The sequence below is a fragment of the Oryctolagus cuniculus genome, chromosome 5, assembly GCF_051225735.1.
Source record: "Oryctolagus cuniculus isolate XC-2025 breed Fujian yellow rabbit chromosome 5, ASM5122573v1, whole genome shotgun sequence".
NCBI lineage: Eukaryota > Metazoa > Chordata > Mammalia > Lagomorpha > Leporidae > Oryctolagus > Oryctolagus cuniculus.
In genome coordinates, this window is record NC_142871.1 from 4,908,509 (window position 1) to 4,928,343 (window position 19,835).

At 48.3% G+C, this 19,835-nt stretch overlaps 1 long non-coding RNA gene across 2 annotated transcripts in view; it reads right to left on the minus strand.

The window, feature by feature from the left end:
• The window catches only part of LOC149126384 (uncharacterized), a 127,762-nt gene that overhangs the window by 33,032 nt on the left and 74,895 nt on the right, over positions 1–19,835 (minus strand). The window contains exons 2-3 of one of the 2 annotated variants that reach the window (XR_016233558.1): positions 8,700–8,894; positions 5,379–7,838 (exon numbers count right to left, since the gene is read on the minus strand). This is a non-coding gene — a long non-coding RNA (uncharacterized LOC149126384). Of the gene's footprint in view, positions 1–5,378; positions 7,839–8,699; positions 8,895–19,835 lie in introns of those variants that run through there. The other variant, XR_016233557.1, reaches the window with a different exon arrangement.

The following is a 19,835-nucleotide window of genomic DNA, read 5'->3' on the forward strand; positions in this document are numbered from 1 at the left end:
ACCCATTTAAGTTTACTCACTTGCACACATGAATACCAGGACTCGGATTCAAATGTCCACTCTTGGGTAGAGTCGCACTCTGCAAGCCCGACTTCCCTGGCCAGGTGGTGTGCTCTGGGCTGAGTATGCTCCCAGGAGGCAGCCACCCCACTTCCACTCTATCTGTAAGGGGGGCACTGTCTCTCACAGCTTCAAGGAGGACACAGGCATGGACACACTGCCCCACTGTCCAACAACATGCACCACGAGGTGGGCATCTGGCCCTGCAAAGCTGACGCCATTGCCTGGGCTGCTTACGTGAATCTGCAGGTGAGATTTTTTTTCTCTTTCCACGGAGTTTGCTAAACTTGGGTCATGATGGACAGCCACCTCTTCACCTCTTTGCAGCATTAAGCCAAGGGGTGCTCAGCTGAGAGGGTGAGTAGATGGCAGGACACAGAGGCAGCGCGCACTCCAGCACAGCACCCAGCTTGGTCTGCTGAGGCTCCGAGGAGTCTCCTTCACTCCTGTGTGGCTGGGCTTTATACCCCCCCCCCCAGAAAATCCACACGCCAGTTCCTGTGGTTGCTCAAGCTTGCTCTCTGCCTCGGTCAGCTCAGCACCACAGCACTCACCCAGCCAATCCCTTTCCTCACTCACATTTTCTCTGGGAACTCTCTTAACTAAACAGCAGGGTTAGAACTTTAATGATAGAGGAAGGAGAATGTTTCTGACCCATGGTAGAATCTGATCCAAGAAGCTAAATCTGGAAAGGCTAGACAGGGCAAATTCAAATGAAGCCAGGCTGGGAGTGAGAAATTCTGGATCCCAGAAACCCACGTAGGTGATGCTCCGCACTGCACAGGGGCTCAGTGATCAGCTTGGTGAAAGTGGAATGCCTGGACACACTATGATCAACGAAGGACCAATGGAACTTGATACCTGTTTGGCTCTTTCTTGTTTCATTTTCTCAGCTGGGAAGAAAGATTTTCTATAGTATTACAGAGAGTTTTCTGGGAAGCAATCTTTGACCTCATTAAGAAAGGCAAGGGCCGGCGCCGCGGCTCACTTGGTTAATCCTCTGCCGGCGACACCAGCATCCCATATGGGCTCTGGGTTCTAGTCCCGGTTGCTCCTCTTCCAGTCTAGCTCTCTGCTGTGGGGCCCAGGAGGGCAGTGGAGGTTGGCCCAGTGTGTCCCTGCACCCACATGGGAGACTGGGAGGAAGCACCCAGCTCCTGGCTTTGGATCAGCACAGCGCCGGCTGTAGCGGCCGTTTGGAGAGTGAACCAATGGAAGGAGGACCTTTCTCTCTGTCTCTCTCACTGTCTATAACTCTCTCTCTCTGTCTCTCTCTCTCACTAACTCTGCCTGGCAAAAAAAAAAAAAAAAAAAAAAAAAAAAAAGGCGAGAAGTTCCTGAGCACACCTGCTCAGACTTTCAGAGCCTTCCACACTTGACATTTCCCCCTGACAACCAAAGTTCCTATAAATTTCGATGAACTGAAAATTTGGTCTGGGCCAGAAATGACCAGAAGATGACTGAGTCACCATGGATAAGCCTATAGTTACTGGCAAATTCAGAGCAGAGATGGATGAGCCAATACATGAGCAAATAATAGCACATGAACCAAAGTTTAGGACTGTCCCCACATGTTAGTGCATTCTCCCCAGCCTCACAGCCAGGTGATGCATTCACACCACGCCCCTCTCTCCTGGCAAACAACAGAGGTCCGTTCTTCAAAAGGCAGCCCCCTGTGGATCTAGGCACTCCCAGTCTTAGGGCCAGACAGGACAGGGTCAGCTAATACTGTTGACTTTAGGAAGACCGTCTTGGAACCCTCCCTGTGATGCCAAATATAGTTAGGAAAGCCCTGGAGGCCCCACCAAGCCTTGCAGGATACTATTTTGCTGAAAGTGACACCAGCAAACACAAGCATTTCAGGGTTGGTAATCATCTCAGTTGGCCCAGGACCAAGGAGTTTCCTGAACTGCTACTTTTAGTGCTAAACTGGCCATCCAGACCATCCAGAAAAACTGGTCTTACTAAAGCACTCAACAGAGAAGCTGGAAAGACAGTATGCCTTCAAACTTTTCAGTTTGTTCTCGAGTTTGTTAAACATTATATTCTTTCAGTTTCCTGGTATTTTTCAGTTCTAGACTTAATTCTCCTGATAACTGGTGCCATTTTATTGGTAATTCTATCATTTTTTAATGAATGGATCCTAAAATTCTTGGGGGACTTGGAAACTGCTTGGTTGAGCACTCAGTCAGAGGATCACCTCTCTTTATAAGGTAGTTCTGACCATCACCACAGGACATGGGTCATGCACACAGGGCTGTAGAAACACACCATGCAGAAGACTTGGCTGATGTCCTGGCAATGAGCCAGGAAAGGAATCTGTGATGCCAAGGTAGCCCCATGCCCTACGAGCCAGCCTGAAAGGGGCTCAAGGATATCTGGAACTCCTCTAAAAACTGATTAAAACTAGATTATAGGGGCCAACCTGTGGCATAATGGGCTACACTTCCGCTGCGGCACCAGCATCCCATATGGGCACTGACCGGTTCATGTCATGGCTGCTCCACTTCCAAACCAGCTCTCTGCTATGGCCTGGGAAAACAGTAGAAGATGCACTATGTGGAGACCCAGAAGAAGCTCCTGGCTCCTGGCTTCCAATTGGCCCAGCTCCAGCCTTTGCAGGCATTTGGGGAGTGAACTAGCAGATGGAAGACCTTTCTCTCTGTCTCTCCCTTCCTCTGTCTGTAACTCTATCTCTCAAATAAAAAAAAAATTAAAAAAAAACTAGATCACATTGGAGACACACAATTGCAATAATCAAAGATGAGCAGCATGTTGATGATTTGGAGAAAAACCATGTACTGTTCATGTGAAATAATTTTTCTAGTAATCAATGAAAAAATATTAGAAGTCTGAACTGTGTCTAAGTTTGTTAGAACCATCTTCAGAGCCCCTTCTGAAGGTCAGATCTTTCCAAGGGAAGCTCCAGGTTTAGCTCGCATCTCTCCGGTATGTCTAGAATGGTATCCCCGCCTAGCCAAGCCCTCGGCTGACTCATAACGATGCTCGCCCAGGCTGGGAAGAGACGCCTCTGCGTATTCACTTCTAACATTAGAAACTGAGTCACACTCTCTTTTCAAGAGCTTTGTTATGTACATCAAAGAAATGGACCTTCCCTTTGAAACCTCAAAGTAGCCAGATAATAAGATCCAAGTGTAATAAGATTTCAAAAAAAAAAAAAAAAAAAGTCTGATAGGCTCATCCTGAATCATCTGTACTTAAGGTGGTTCTGTGAACTTCCAGCCAAACACCCTTGCTGCTGTGCCTGCTGGTCAAAGCCCGAACTGCAGCTGGAAGCTAAAACCAGAGAGTCTGAGAACGCGGTCTTGTGGAATGAAACCCTAAGGTGACTTCAAATGCCAGGGGTTGTCAATCATGGACCAGCAGTCATGGCCTCCCTGGAGAGCTTGTCAGAGATGCTGACACCCGCCCAGATCCTACTAGCGTAGGCTGTCCTGGTGATCTACACCTCGGCCAACGTTTGGGAAGCCCCAGGCAGTGAAGAAGTGGATCACAACTGAGCTGTATGTTTGGTTCACACAGGAAGGAGCTGTATGTGTCCGGGCAGGCCAGAGGCAGCAGGGAGAGGCAGGGCCTGTTCTGACGTAGGCGGCTGAATCCCCAGCGAAGCCCTGACAGTGCTCTCCCAGTGCAAATGCCCTCTGCTGACTGGTGACCCCAGCCTCAGAGGAAAGTGCCAAACAATCACTATTTCAATCATTATCAATTACTGGCTTTCCTGTCTCCTTCTAATCAGTGTTGTTTCTCGGTTCTCCAGCCTGGCCCTGGCCCTGGGATTTGCTGCTTCGATTGGATGTGACGTCTGGGATCCGGAAGCTCTCCAGGACTCCTCCAGCCTGCCATCTCCTGCGGAGAGGAGCACACGGACACTCCCCACACAGCGGGACGGAGGGTTCCTTGGAACACATCCATTTACATTGTCTGCGTGTCCGACCAGCTGTGAGCCTTCCTGAGGTCTAACCTTGAGAAAGAGCACGGTCTACTCCTGCGGATTTGCAGTTCACAACCATCTCCGCCCCGCCTCTGGTATCGACGCACTGGCCTTTTCCACACCCTGCAAAACTCAATGGGCAATTTTCCTGCGTAAAAACAAGCGAAACTTCTCTAGGATGTATCTCTTTCACGCGTACCTGTTTATATATAGATGTCTATAGTTTAGTGTTTAAAAAAAATAACTGCAAAGAGCGTGCACGAGGCTGCTGTAAATGGCTGTTTGGGCTGAAGGGAGAGGCTGGATGCTGTGCCATTTTCTCCACTACACGAAGGCTACATTAGTCTTTGCTAAAGAAGGGGAGCTCCGCATATTTGAGACAAATTTTTCTGCACTCTGAATGATATGTGTGCTTTTTATGTTTATGAAACCACCATCCAGCGAAAAATATCAGCCTAATATTTTGACATGAAGGTCATTTGAAAGTTTTACTGCCTGCAAGTGCGATCCATTTTGTTGACAAAAAGCTCTCAGAGGGCTCTTTAAGATGCCCCAGGCTGCTCAACTTTCTCTGGTCTGGCATTTCCGTTCCCTCCCTCTTCACCTCCTCCCACCAGACTAATTATCAGCTCATTAAGACTGTCCTAATGAATTATGTTACAGCATTAAGGAAGGCTTTGGGACAAATGTCGGTGTGGATGGAGGGGCCTGGGGTGGGATGGGGAGCAGAGGGGTCACACCCTCCTTCCACACTGCTGGGAAAGCCGGCGTGACCCAAGCAGGCTCCACGCACACACGCCAACAGCTGCAGAGAAGCTCACACTGACACAAATGTGCTCCAGGGAGGAGCTGGCTTCCCAGCCTTCCTGGCTTTGCAGACAGAAAAATGCCCCCGGAGGGGTGCGTGGCACACATGTGCCTGGTTGGGTGCCTGAGCGTGGCTGTTCAGGGTGGCAGGGAGGAAGGGGTCACCCAACAGGGGCTTGGGCTGACCAAAGCCAGCAAGTTATGGATTTTCTTCAGGGATGACCAGAGGAAAGAAGATAAAAGTACCAGCGCAGTGTGTCTCTATCTCTTTAAAAACAAACATGCATACAATTATGCTCTCACTACTTGCTTGTTTTATTCTTTTGGGTGCTCAAGCAATGCCTCCGTTTGTCTTCAACCTTAAGGACACAGAAATCATTGCTGCCCTGAAAACAAAGATGGCCTTTTACGCTTCGCTTGTCCCTGGCATAGCATTAACAATAACAAAATGATACAGACAGCAGCTCCAAACTAAATCAGATCCTACAACCAAGCTGAAGAACCGAATTACCGGACAGCAAAGAACAGCAATGCATTTTAAAATGCCACATGTATTTTAAAGGGCTTGGGTTTCCTTTCTCTCCCGCATTCAGGGTTGAGTCAGATATATCGATCATAAAGGTATTATTTTCTTATTTCGATAATAGCCCACATCTCAAGTCTTCTATTTACAAAGTCTAAAGAAAAGAAGCACCAGCCATATAAAACCACGTGGTAAGCATCTGACTTTTTTTTTTTTGACTGATAATTACACGGCCGTCGCCTTTCCATATATAGTCTCCCAGAGCACCAGGCGATGGAGCCCACAGAGCAACCACGTAGGGACTGCTTGAGCCTCTAATGAGAGACAATTACCCCCAAGCTGGAAGCACAGAGCTAATTAATTATCATATTTGGCAAGAATCCTCTGTAGCTAAACAGATAAAGGAGATGATAAATATCACTCTGGACTTCTGGAACTTTTTTTCTTGCTGTTAAATGATGCTTTTCTGACAGCACCATAGCAAAAATTCACATTAGGGAAAACTTGGTTAATTTCACCAGTAATGTCCATCTTAATGGATTCACTGTCTCTAAGCCGGAGTAGACGGATGCAGGGTTCTGAGCTGATTTTGTCGGAGAGAGCTACAAAACGTTCAAGCGGCAGAGGTTAATTTTCATCATGATTCTAAAGCAGAAGCCAAGGAAGAGCCTCTGCAGAGAGACTGTCCACGTGGGACAGCCCAGTGCTAGGGCCACAGATCTCCATCCACTGAAACACTCCACCAGAGGGTTCCTCCAAAGCACGAGGACTTCTTCATCCTTTCTATTAACAGTCTTCACGATGGAACTTAAAAAACAACAGTGGGTGACACAGACTTCCAGTAAGGGGAGGGAAAAATCTGAATGTTGGGCCAACTCTGGTCAGGGTTGGAGCGGGCCTTTAGCGTAGCAGTTAAGTAAAATGGCCACATCCCACATCAGACAGTCAGAGTTCCGTTCCCAGCTCTGGCTCTTGACTCTAGCTTCCTGCTAATGTGCACGGTGGGAGGCAGCAGGTGACGGCTCGAGTGGTTGGGTCCCTGCCACCCATGTGGGTCACCTCAATGCAGTTCCCAGCTCCGGTTTTGGCCTGTCTCAGCTCCAGCTATTGAAAGCATTTAGGAGGAAACCAATGCATGGGAGCTGTGCTTCTCTATCTGCCTCTCAAATAAACAAACAAGTTTTTATAAAGAGAGATCAGGGAAAATTAAAAAGGTGAGTGTGCAAATTTGTCGTTTAGGCACACATTAGTTCTCCCGTATGGTGCTGGAGAGCATCTTTTCCTGAGCTTATCCAAGTGACAAGCAGTCATCCAACCACACGATTAAAAGAACTTAGTACATGTTGACCATCCCCAATCCAAAAATCTGAAATGCTCCAATGTCTGAGCCTTTTGGGGAGCCAAAACAATGCCGCAAGTAGAAAACGCCACACCATTAAACTTTGATTCATGCACAGTAGTATTCTAAAAAGTGTATATTCCCTTTAGGCTATGTATATAAAGTGTATACCAACCTAAATAAATTTTGCATTCAGACTTCGGTCCTATCCTTAACATATCTCATCATGCAAATACTACACAAACTGAAAATACCCTGAAATCTGAAAAACTTCCAGTTGCAAGCATTTCAGATAAAAGATACTCAACCTGTATACACCACCTCCTTAAAACAATAAAAATAAAAACAATAACCAGGTAATAAAACCTTAACCACACTAAGAAACTATCCTGTGCCAGATACAAAGCAATGATTCATTTAATTCTCACAAGTGCCTAGAAATGAGAGGCACTACTACTTTACAGATGGGGAACTGACGCCTGGAAGGGCCGAGCACGTCCCAAGGCCACCACGGCGAGGGGCAGAGGGAAGTTATGCCAGGACCGCGTGGAGCGGGGTTCTCACCTCTGGCCTGCTATTTATCTATCAGGTCTGTATTCAGCGTGGGAGCAGTGCTGCTGGAAGATCGGCCTCCGTGCTACACGCCAGCTCCTCAGAGCTTCATTCTCTTGCTTGCCCTTCTGCCCACTGACAGTAACTCCCGCTTTTCCCCTTCCCAGGCCCCCAGTGACCACCGTTCCACTCTGATTCCATGAATCTGAATTTAGATACCTCGCGTAATGCATCATGCATGTGACTGGTGTCTTTCACTGAGTTGCATCCGTGTGGTTGCAAATCGCAGGACTCCCTCTCCTTCTGAAGGCTGCATAATATTCCACTGGATAGTCCTTCACGCATTCATCTGTTGACAGACACTGTGCACGTGTGTCTACAGCAAACAGCACTGCAACAAACAGGGGCGTGCGAATACTCCTGGAGAGTTTGACTTCTGCATCTCTGGATGAATCCCTGGAAACTGGATTCTGGATCACACGGTAGCTGTTTTTTACAGTGTGGAAGCTCCATGCTGTTCTTCACAGTGGCTGTGGCGTTTCCTTCTCCACCATCCTGGGCGACAGACCCAGCTTCTCTGCTCCTGGCCAAGGTGTCCTCTGCGTCTGAGACAGGGGTGAGGTGAGAACGCAGGGTCTATGCTGCTGAATGACCCCAGTTCCCACTAGAGACCCCCTGGAGCTGCCCTCCAGGCCCCAGAGCAGCTGCAAGGCCAGATCCAGTAACTTTCCTCACAGCCAAGTGTTGAGCATCACAGCGTTGGGCATGGGGTGAGGCAGCTGGGCTGGCAGGTGCAGACTGGAGAAACGGTCCACTTCGTAGAGGAAAACCAGAACCCAGAGCCCACCAGCGGGGAGGGTCAGGCCAGGGTCTGAGGGCTGGAGAGAAGGGACAGCTTCTGTTTGGGCCAGGGACCACAGTTCCATGCAGGGTGTGGAGTGGGTGGGGTCTCCTGTTAGGTGTGTTTCTCTATGCACACAGGAGGAGCCGAGCCAGGGCGCACAGCGGCCAGCTAACATCAGCCGAGAGCGCGCCCAGCTCGCCTCACTGAGGCTTGAGCAGCCGGTGGAGACGACCTCTGCACAGGACTCCGTCTGTGTTGTTCACTCAACAGAACTTCTCCGAGTTCCCTGCACGGCCTGGACCTACCTTCTGCCCTCTTGGGGCTGACAGCCAGGCCATCCATGGTGCCCTCCACCCTCACCAGAGCCGGCAGCAGTTCCCGGTCCCCAACCCCAGAGCCCTGGGCACAGGGCTGCCACCTGCAGGGCCCCCGGCAGAAGGAGGAGGAGGAGGTAGGGAGCAAGGCCAGAGGAGCTGGGAGACTGCCCCCAAGCCCGGGTAGTGCTCCCTCAGGGATGTCAAGCATCACAGACGCTCAGGGTGCCAGCCGGGCTCCCCCAGTGCGAGGAAGCACTTTTCGGTGCCTTTGAAGATGCAGGGAGGGCAAAGAGAGGCATGCATACCAGCCGTGGGGCCAGCCCTGATGCCCACTGAGGTGCTCTTCTCTCCGGGGCAGGGCCTCCATCCACATTTGCGCATGGGCCAGAGCTCACGTGGAGTGTCCCAGAGTCGCTGTGTGGAAATAGACGCCTCCCTGGTGAATGCTGGCTCCCAGCTCAGTGCATTTTCTAGTGACACGAGCGCCTACAAGGAGAAAACTGATAATATGCATTATTATTCTGCTCCTAATAGCCACCCTTAAATAATGAAACACTGTCTCTATTCTGGTCCCCTGGCTTAAAATAGTTGCTATGGAGCAAACACAGGAGTGAGACATCAGAAAAACTACTTTGGAAGATTTCTGTATTAACAGCGTCAGTTCACTGTCAGTGCAAAAAAAAAAAAAAAAAAAAAAAAAAAAAAAAGAGAGAGAGAGAGGAGAGAGAGCAGAACACCAAGTAAATCAGAATAGAAAGTGCCCCAATACTTCTGTAAGCACAGAAGAAAACCTCGGACAGAACAATGGCTTCCCAAACTGCCCACACCCTAATCCCCTAATCCCAAGACCTGTGACCGTGTTAGGCTACCTGGCGGAGAGACAGGAAGGCTGCAAATGCTTAGCTGGCTGAACTCTAGAGATAAGATTGGGTTATCCAAGGTAGGGGTGAAATCACAGGGTCCTAAAATGGAAAGGCAGATGGATGGGTAAGAGCAAAGCGAGGATGGAGAGGACGCAACCCACTGTTGCAGGTTGTGAAGGACGAGGAAAAGCCCATGAGCCCGGGAATGCAGTGGCCCCAAGAAGCTGGAAAGGGAAGGGATCCTCTCAAGCACCCCTGCCCACATCGGCAGTGTAGCCCTGAAACCCACGCTGGGCTTCCAGCTCAGGGTTTGCGGCATGCTACATGGGTTGGTGGTCATTCATTATCTACCAAAGGAGAGTGGGGAATGGAAGAGCCACTATTTATGGAGCGTGTGTCATGCCAAGCCCTCGCCTCTCTTCACCCAGTCCTCACTGCTCTCCCATGAGATGGGCATGATTACAAATCCCACCGGACAAGTAAACTGAAGCCTGACAGAGCAAAGATCTGACTTCAAAGCCCCAGCTCTTCTCCACTTATGCTGGTACACAAACCTCCCTTGCTGCTTCCACTCCACTGATGGAAAAAGAATTTACTGCCCTTGGGGAACTATGGCAAACTACCACCCAGAGTCAGCAATCGTATTTAAGTTCTACAAACGAGATCGACAGCTTGGTGAGCATCTCTGAGATGCTGCAGAGCCATGTCCACTGTCCTGTGCAATATTAGACATTGCCTGGACGAGTCGGGGGCACTTCCTCACCCAGCACTCCTGGTAAATTCCTCCCCCAGAGCTTTATGGCTGAACCAAGTTTGACAATGATTGTAATACCACATCACCGCATGCCCAGACACCAAAGGTAGCATTTGTACTGGACACGCTGTCTATCACGAGAAGGGAGGTGCACCTTTTCTGGACTGAGCTAAGAGGCCCAACATACCTTCACCATTCTTTTCTTCCCCTTCCAAGCAAGCATGGATGACACACATGGAAGATAAGGGAGCCATGGGGGGTGGGGCTGAGTGACTCTGTGGAAGATGATCTACTGAGCACCCTTGTTGAATTATTACACAACCAATAAATTCAATTGCATTAGGAATCAAACTCTCATGGCTTACGTGTTATAGCTGGTAGCCTTGCTGTAATTAAAACATACATCCAAAACATCAAGAGGCACATACCCATAGTTTTTTTGGCATTGGCACCAACAAACCCAAGTGTGCAGGAGCGAACATCAGAAGTCATTTCCATGAGTGGTATGTAGCAATACAGAATCCTTTGCAAAGTTCCTCACAAGGCTTTTTGCCAAAGCTATTAAGTTCACCAAGCTTTAAAGCTCAAAGTTGTGTCCATTGGCCTGGAATTAATTTTGACATGAAGAAGACTGCAAGGTGTGTATCTCACGCCTCACCCTAAGAGCCAGTATTGACTTTGCAGGAACTTTTCAGGAGAACATCTTGCTCATTGATAATCGTGTCTAAAAATGGCTCTAAGGGCTCCTACATCCAACTCAGAAATTTGTCACAAAAAAGGCATAGTTTTACTTGCAGCATAGAAATTGGGGGAAAATAATTATTCTTCATTGGATCTTCACATATATGTTCATGAGCTGAACTCTAGGACACTGTACAGGGTTGAGAAGAAATTGCTTTGTGAGTATTCATTGCATCAAAACACCCTCAAGCAATTAGCTAAGCTTAAAAGATAATGTAGGTAATCAAGGATACCTGGAAGGAAATTGCATATCACACTTTGAAAGCCTACAAACAGTGAGCAGGTGGGACTCAGCCCTCCTTGTTCCCAAGTGCATGTCCATCTCACCTCCTCCTGGCCATGGAAGACTGACCTCTTTCACCTCGGGGACTGTCTTTACCTTGTCTCTGTGTATTAGTCAGCTGCTCATTGCTGCAACAGAGCACCTGAGATAAGCTGCATATGTAGGAAAGAGGTTTAGTTACCTTATAACTGGGGAGGCTGAAAGTCCAGCAGGCATGATGCTGGCTGTGGTGCAGATCCAAAGCAGACGTGAGTGTATGTGGAGGAAGGACCCCAGGACAAGCCAGGGAGCAGAGAGAGACTGAGGGGAGTCAAATGCAGGCTTTTGAAACAATGCTTTTCGCAAGAGCTACCTCCTGAGTGCATGGTGCAGTGGCCTCAGCACCTATCATGAGGCCCCACTTCCTAAAGATGCCATCGCCTCCCAAGAGTGTCACATGGAGGACCATGCCTTTGCATACAGGCATCTGTGGGACACAACATCCAAACTGTAGGGTCTGCTCCAAGAACAACTTCAGAGAGGGACATCAGACTCAGCATCTGTAGATGGTGAGTCTGTTGCTGCCACCAACAGAGCATGGAGCATCCTTGTCCAGCCAAAGTCCTACACTTTATGCTCTCAGGTCCTCTCTCCTGCCACTCAGGACATACAAAGGAGTCAGGAAGCCCCCTCGTAAAGAACTCCAATTCCCCAGCCTGGCTCAATACTTCCCAGCAAGGCTGTTGTGCCAGTCCCCACCTTGATTCCTTGGGTCCCCAGAGCCACTGGCAACCTACGGTCGGGTTGCTCTCGCCCTAGTTACATGTCACTCTCACTATGACCTGTGACTGTTAGGTTGAGCTCTGTGAGCTGCTGCTTTCAAAGAATAAAAATAGGCAACCAGGAGCAATTTTATATTGTCATATAATCATCACAATATAATGCATGATATCTACAAACTAGGGCAGCAAACACAGCACCAAAGTCATAGCAGTTACAGCTCGTTACGTTCCTACTGCATCCCAGGCACAATGCTACCTCCAGCCTGCATCACCGAGTGGCCTGGGCCACCTCCTTCACCAAATGCCCCACTTCTCTCCCTAAGAGTGAACATCCACACACAAAAGTACATGGTGGATTTCAAAGAGGATGCAAAGTATAGGTTATATGTTTTATAACAGAAATTTTTCTCTCTGAAATCTGGTAAATTTTCACTATTAGGGGAAATAGAAAATTCAGACAAGTGAAATGGAATCTTGATGGATCTGAGGAATGACTCCATTTCAGATGGCACTGTTTATGGCATTGACCTTGGTGCATGCTCAACCAGCCTCCTGGCTGTTCTTCTGCAAACCTGGATGTTAATTTCCTATTACCTCGATGAGTTCCCATTCCTAGCAGGCAGTGCAGTTCCTGGAAGGTCCACAATCCTGGTGGACAAAACTGAGGTGCAGTTTTTCTACTTTTAAACACATGTTCTGTCTACAACGTAACTGCGAGAATGTGCCAAACTCTCACCCCACCTTAGTAAATAACATTTTTCTTATTCAGTAAGCTCCATTTTCTGTATTTCTGTGCTGTCTTGTGCATTTTCCTTGAAATTCTAGTAGTGAACATGATTAGTAGAAAATCTTAATAAACAGACAAGAACAAAGAAGCCATTTGCTGCTGGCAGCGTGCACTGGGGCCACCTGTCCATGTCAGCAACCCTAATCCTACCAGTAAGTCCCCATCCATCTTTTGCACATACCCTAGAACAGGTTTGAATTCATAAATCTCTAAAATTAAGGGGGGAAGCCCGTTATCTCCCTCTCCAGTAATTCCTGGGTTTTAGGAGTGAACGATCCATCATACTCTGAAAAGAGCTTTCCTTTCTAAGGGAAACCACCTGGATTATTCTTTTTTTTTTTTTTTTTTTTTTTTTTGACAGGCAGAGTGGACAGTGAGAGAGAGAGACAGAGAGAGAAAGGTCTTCCTTTGCCGTTGGTTCACCCTCCAATGGCCGCCGCTGCAGCCGGCGCACCGCGCTGATCCTGGCAGGAGCCAGGAGCCAGGTGCTTTTCCTGGTCTCCCATGGGGTGCAGGGCCCAAGCACCTGGGCCATCCTCCACTGCACTCCCTGGCCATAGCAGAGAGCTGGCCTGGAAGAGGGGCAACCGGGACAGAATCCGGCGCCCCAACCGGGACTAGAACCCGGTGTGCCGGCGCCGCTAGGTGGAGGATTAGCCTATTGAGCCACGGCGCCGGCTCTGGATTATTCTTTTTAATAGCAATGATGTACCGATCTGTCGGCACTTACAGTTGGTGGTTCAAGAATGAGAAAGGGGAGGCCTTTGTATTTTCCGTCGCTGGCTTCTGTAATCACACTCAGCCACCCTGGAGAACTGAATTTGAACTCCATTGACTGTCACGTCCCACAAAAGTGCTCCCCAGTGGAGCTGCAGCCTGTGCCCTGTGAAACCCCCAGGCCTCCCCCCTTTCCTCTGTTCAAACCCCCTCCCTGGGAACTGTGTCAGGTGGTGCTGGGAAAAGAGCCTCATTCTTTTTACCCTGCAGACATTGGCCAGACATCTCCCTCGTGCCCATAACAACTGCTGATGCAAAACCCAAGCAGGGACTGCCACAGGCCCCGTGGACAGCTGTCAGCCTAGGTCAGGCTGAACCTGCAAGGAGATCTCTGAGCGTTAGTGGCTGTGCCCTTCCCGCTTAGAGGAAGCAAGAGAAGGGAGAAAAGCCAGGGTTACTCAGATTTAGTCACAATCGATTTTTGTCACTGAGTAGAAAAGAACAAAAAGGCAAGGATCTATGAAAGTCTTCTTCTCAAAGAAAACTTGTAATTAGTATTTGGTGTGTCGGCTTTCATAATGAGACTGCGGTGGTCTGATAACACCACTCAGCCCATAGCCATGCGACTTCCCATTCTAAATCCCGCCTCAAGCAGCTTACTGACAGTCATCAGAGAAATCACCGGGCCCAGGCTTAAACTGTGAACACGCTGGAGACAGACCCTGCCGTGAGCAAATGTGCTTCCTCTCAGAAACACTTCTCAGCCTTTGGTGCTACGGGATCGCATCTTCAGTCCCGCTTTCCTAAGGTGGACTGCAGGGGACTCCACTTCCTCCCAAGCCTTCCCACTGCAGAGCAGAAACCACAGATGTCACTGGACCCAGGCCTTCCCTCCGTCATGGTTTGTCAGTCTCCCGTTTGGAGGACAGAGAGAGTGTCCGCGTGGAAACGCAGGGGAAGCCCCACCCTGCTGGATGGCACACAGAGAACTGCTCGGAGGACCCGGCTGCGGAATCCCAGCTCCGCTCTCGTGGGCCTGCACACTGTGCTGAGCAGGCACCTTTTCAGTGGATCGCAATTCTGCATCCGAGGATTATCTTGGTGTTAAATGGAGCATCACACAGGCATCATGAAGCCACTTACGTGTAATGTAATGAAGGAATATTTTGTAGTCTGACCTGCCATGCACTAGCTTGCTGATCTTAAGAGGATAGTGAAAAAATTTGAGTTTTGCTTCAAGTAAGGGAAAAAAAATAGTACTTACCCCAGCATCAGCCTTGACTACTGATAAGCTGTGTGATTTGGGCAGATTATGCCCCCATTTCCTTACCCAGGGAAAAACGGGATTAATAATATAATGACTATTGCTACCTTGTGGAGTCATTATGTGAATTAATTGGGATAATTCATGTAAAACGCTTTGCATAACATTTGGACGACAGTAGGCATTTATGAAACATTAAACAATATTTTTTTTCTTCCGGCATACATTAGACAATATTAATGTGATCATTTTTCATCCGTTCCTCCATTCACTTAACAAAGAGATGAGAAATGATTAAGAAAAGACATATAGGGTGCCAAGCCAAATAGCACGCAGCTTTGTTGCCCTTCTCTTTTGCACGAAGGAGGAGTCCCAGACGCAGAGACAATGAGGTCCCTCCCAAGGTATTGAATTGTTGTTGCTGAGATCTCTGCATGAAGCAAGGCTCCTGCAAGAGGAAATGGAAGGGGGGAGGGCAGGGAGGGAAACCTGAGAATCTTGCACTGGCTCCAATTGATTTACTTGGGGTCGCACTCAAGGAGCAGTGACATAAGTGGAGTCCATTTAGCTGACTTGGGAAGTTCTGCTCTTGACCTCTGAGAACGGAGAGGTCTGTAAACTCGGCTGGGTTTCTAATTCTGTGGCCAGAAAGGAAAATGTCTCGGCTGCTTTTTCATGCCTTCAAAATGAATTAATTTTCTAAATGGAAAAGTGAAGTAATTAGGTTATAGATTGAGTGACATTTACTAAGGTGCAAAGCAGGGAAATTTTTATATCCTTTATTAAACAGTTATTAGATATATTAAGCAATATGGAGTAATTACTTTTATTCCCCCAAATGTGATTATTCTTTTCATGCCAAGACAAACTCAACTCACAAGGACCCAATAGGCCATGACTACTCAAAAAAGCACCAGACTGTATCATCACCATTCTCTCCAGAACCACACTCGGCTGATGTGGCAGGTGTAGGGTGGCAGTAACCTAGGCACAGCAGCACAGGAATTTGGTTCTAAGTTGATTTCAGCTTCTACAGAGCTTTGGGCATACCTTTTCATGTGTGTTTCATTTTATCCAACCAAGCTATCCAACAGGGAAACCTACTCAATGATTCAAAACTAGACCATCACCTAATAGTACCAGATACTGCTCTAACGACTCTGAGCCCACAGCAGTGAGAGGAACAGACTAAGCTTCTCATGTTCGTGAAACATACATTCTAGAAGGAAAATCCAGACAAAAAATGAAATGAGTACGCTGGGAGGTCACTGCTAAGGAGAAAAAGCTGAGAGCAGCTGTTGTAAATAAGCTCTGGGGGGAGGGGGATGATGGAGTTGGCCAAGCAGCTACCTGAGGAAAAGCAATTTAGGCAAAAGAATCACTGTGTGCAAAAGCCCTAAGATGGTCCACAGGATTCCAGGACCACCCAGCAAGTGCGGATAGAGAGGCACAGTCCTGGCTAGGTGGACAGGGACCAGGGCCCCTCCCACACCATCTGAAGGTGAGTCAAGCTGCTGGCTCTGTTCAGACGTCGATGTCGTGTGCTAGTCCTTTTCCTCAAGGTTTTCTGTGCGATTGTAACTGACACAGGCAGCAAGAACTTTATGTGTCTTGGGGTAAAGTTTCATGTGTTTTCTATTGTTTCATTGAGTCTCAATTGTAATGTTCACCCAATTAACCAATCAGAAACTGTCCCTCTCCCAGACAAATCACAAGAACTTCCCCTTTTACAGTCCATAAAATCCCCGATCAGTCCTCAATGGTTCCTTGCTACAGGGACCCTTTTGCTCTTTCTTTCGCTTTCCTTGCCTTCTTTTAATAAACTACTTCTGCTTTACACCCTCTTCCACATCTGTGCTCCTCATTCTTCATGGTTGTGAGACATGAACCTGGCTGGGGGCAGGGGTGGGGAGGGGAATTGTAGTAAGCACAGACTCCTGGAACAGTGTGACTGGAGAGCCTGGGGAGGGGGCAGGTGGCTGGAGGGTATCTGAGTGCGGAGGCCGGTCCCTGCAAAGACCTCAACTCTTGTCCTGAGTAAGATGAGCCCTTGGGAAGGGGTGAGCAGGCAGTTCCCACTAAGAAAGCACAGATACCCACTGAGAAATTTTCCAAGTGATGTTCAGGAATTATCATTCCTCTAATGAGCGTTCTTCCTCCATCTCCTAAGTGACCAAATGACACTTTCATCTTAGTTGTAGAAGTTCTTAACTGATCTGCATTGCTTTGGGATCTAGAACAGGCAGAGTGGATGGGACTGGCACCTGCCCAAGGATCAGATTCAGTTGTAGAATGACCATGAGCCCAGGTGGAAGCAGCTGTGTGTACTGCTCAACGTTGTGACTCCGTCAGGTCACTGCAGGTGTCCAAGCCTCAGTTATGATATTTGAAAAAGTGAGTTATTGTGAAGATTATAGGAGGTGACATATTTAAGACACTCATCACAAGCTCAGCACTCAACAAATGGTAGCTCTTTTGACTTAAAGCATTACTTTTTATTTCTAAATACAACGCCCACCTCCAATTCCAGCTTTCCTGCTCCCTGAGTAGGGTCCTTGGCTCCTACCCCCTTGCTATGTTCCAGTTGAGGCTACAATAAGCGTGCTGCCTCCCTTCCATATCAGAGGTGCTTTCACATGTCCTTCCTAATAGCTCTCACTGGCTGGGTCACCATATCCCCAACAACCCTGGCACAATTCCAGGCACACAGTGATTGTAATCACTGGGTAAACCAGAATTTGCCAAAATAACATTGTATGGGAATAATTTCACCATGCAACTCCTCCTGGAACCCTGCTGACCAAAGTACCAGAGGTTTAGACTCCAGCCAAAAATTTCTATGTCAAATCCCTCAAATCGCCACCTATGGCTCAGGACTCTTTGTACTCTAAGTGGATAAAGTTAATTAGAAGTTGTTCTCAAGCACAATATTAAGGCCTGAATAGAGAAGAAAAACTCAGCATTCTTTAAACATCCTGAGTTAGGGGATACAGAACGGTACCAAAGAGGGTAGCCTCGTTGATACAGGTCCGGGAAGGTACAGCCAGGCTGCACACAGTGTTCTCTGAAACCTCGGCTCCCTCAGCTGCTACCACAGGACTCCTGTAGCAGTAAGACAGTAAGACTGGCCCCTTGCAGCATCGTTGTCCATCCGGGCAGATGCAGGAGCAGTGTGAGGCTGACGTCCACCACCACTTGCCTGGTGGCTGGCAGCCTTTGCAGCGCTTGCCAGTCACAACCATTCCCTTTTCTCTCGCCTTCCCCAGATGACCAGGATTCCATTTTCCTAGAGAAATGGATCGTTTCTAGGGAGGGAGAACATGGGATGCCCAAAAGAACGTGGAAACTAAGGAGCCTCATAAGGTTGAAACTCAGGAGAATCAGTACACAAGTGGAAAGAACCAACCATTTGCAAAGAAGCCAGCACCAAGAAATGACTTCAAATGAGTGGATGGAGAGAAGTCAAACAGCCAAGCCCAAACTATGTGGCTAGGGTTTAACTTACAGGAAATATGTTCCAATACCAAAGAACGCAGTGGCCAGCATGACTGCCTTAGCCAGTTCAGTTTTCTCTAACAGAATACAACAGACCAAGTGGCTCAGATGTCAGGAGCTTGCTTTCCACAGCCTTGGGTGCTGGGAAGTCCAGGAGCTGGTGCCGCCTGTTTGGTCCCTAGCAAGGGCTCCCTTTCTGGCTTGCTGTCTTCTTGCTGGTCCTCACAGGGCAAACGTGGAATGCCCTGGTCTCTTCCTCTTAGGAGGACACTGGGCTGGCGTCATTGCGTAGTGGGTAAAGCTACCGCCTGAAGTGCCAGCATCCCATATGGGCGCCAGTTTGAGGGCCAGCTGCTCCACTTCTGATCCACCTCTCTGCTATGGCCTGGGAAAGAAGCAGAAGGTGGCCTAAATCCTTGGGCATCTGCACCCGCTTGGGAGACCCAGAAGAAGCTCCTGGCTCCTGGCTTCAGATTGGTGCTGCTCTGGCAGTTGTGGCCATCTGGGGAGTGAACCAGCAAATGGAAGACCTCTCTCTGCCTCTCCTTCTCTCTCTGTGTAACTCTGACTTTCAAATGAATAAGTAAATCTTTTAAAAAGAAGAAGAAGGGCACTAATCTCATCACCGTCGTGGTCTCATCTAACCTTAATTACCTCCCCAAAATCCCACTACGAATACCATCACACTGAAGATCAGGGCTTAAACATATGAACTAGGGGATAGGAACGGGAGAAGACACAGACCTTCAGTCCATGGATTACTGAGTCTTGGCTGATAAAGGCATGTTATCAGAAGAGGGTGTTTTCACCAAGCATAGAGAGAGGGAGTCACCACCTTCTAGAAGCTTCTGGCTCTCTCCTGATTTGCTGCCTCTGTCCCGCTCTTTCTCTGCCTGCTTCACTCAAGCTCTCTGCCTCAAGCTTCAGGTTTCTCATCTACCAAATGGACGACCATGGTGCCAACATCACCATGGATGGCTATTGTGAGGGCTTGTCACACGGTGGACACTTGGTCAGTGCTAATTGGCCTTCTTGCCTTTTCTATGCCTGAAAGCTTCCTTTCATCTCTGCCCAAATAAGACTGTCATTTTCTTAGTCAGTTAATCTTAACTAAGTGTGGTGGGGAAAACTCTTTGAACAAATGTGTATTAATGTGTTCCTGATTAATAAATCATTAACCCTTCAAAAGGCATCTGGTACTATTTTTAGAGTCCATGTTAATTGGAACTGTTCAACAATTTGTAGGATGTGGCTTTCAATGAGGGTGATGCAATAAAATGAAGGCATTCAGGCTAATGAAGAGTGGGAATGAGCCTCCAGCACCAGCTGCACCAGCTGAGATCCTTGTGTTTCCCAGCCCCGCCTTCTGCTCGAGTCCTGAGAGCCTTGAGAGTTTTGCATGTGACCCCACGCCCCAAGCACTGTGGCCAATCCTGTTTGTTTCAGCCCTGTTATCCCCAGGCCACATGGCTTTGCTCCCTGTCAAGCACCCTGTCCTGTAGGGTCCCTCCCTCCACATACACAGGCTTGTCCTGAATGGCCAGGGTGGCCATGCATTTGTGCATGGGGGTCAGCAAAGAGGTAGCAGCAGCCAAAGCTACCTAAGCTATCCGAAGACTCTGATGCTACACGGAGTTAACTTGACTTCTAAAACACAGCTCAGGAAACCATCTGTCTCCCATGATGCCAAGCACAAAAACCCAGGGCTGTTTCTCTATTACTTGGCCCAAGACATTTCTTGTGATAATGAATTGGCATGGACTCTTTATCTGATCT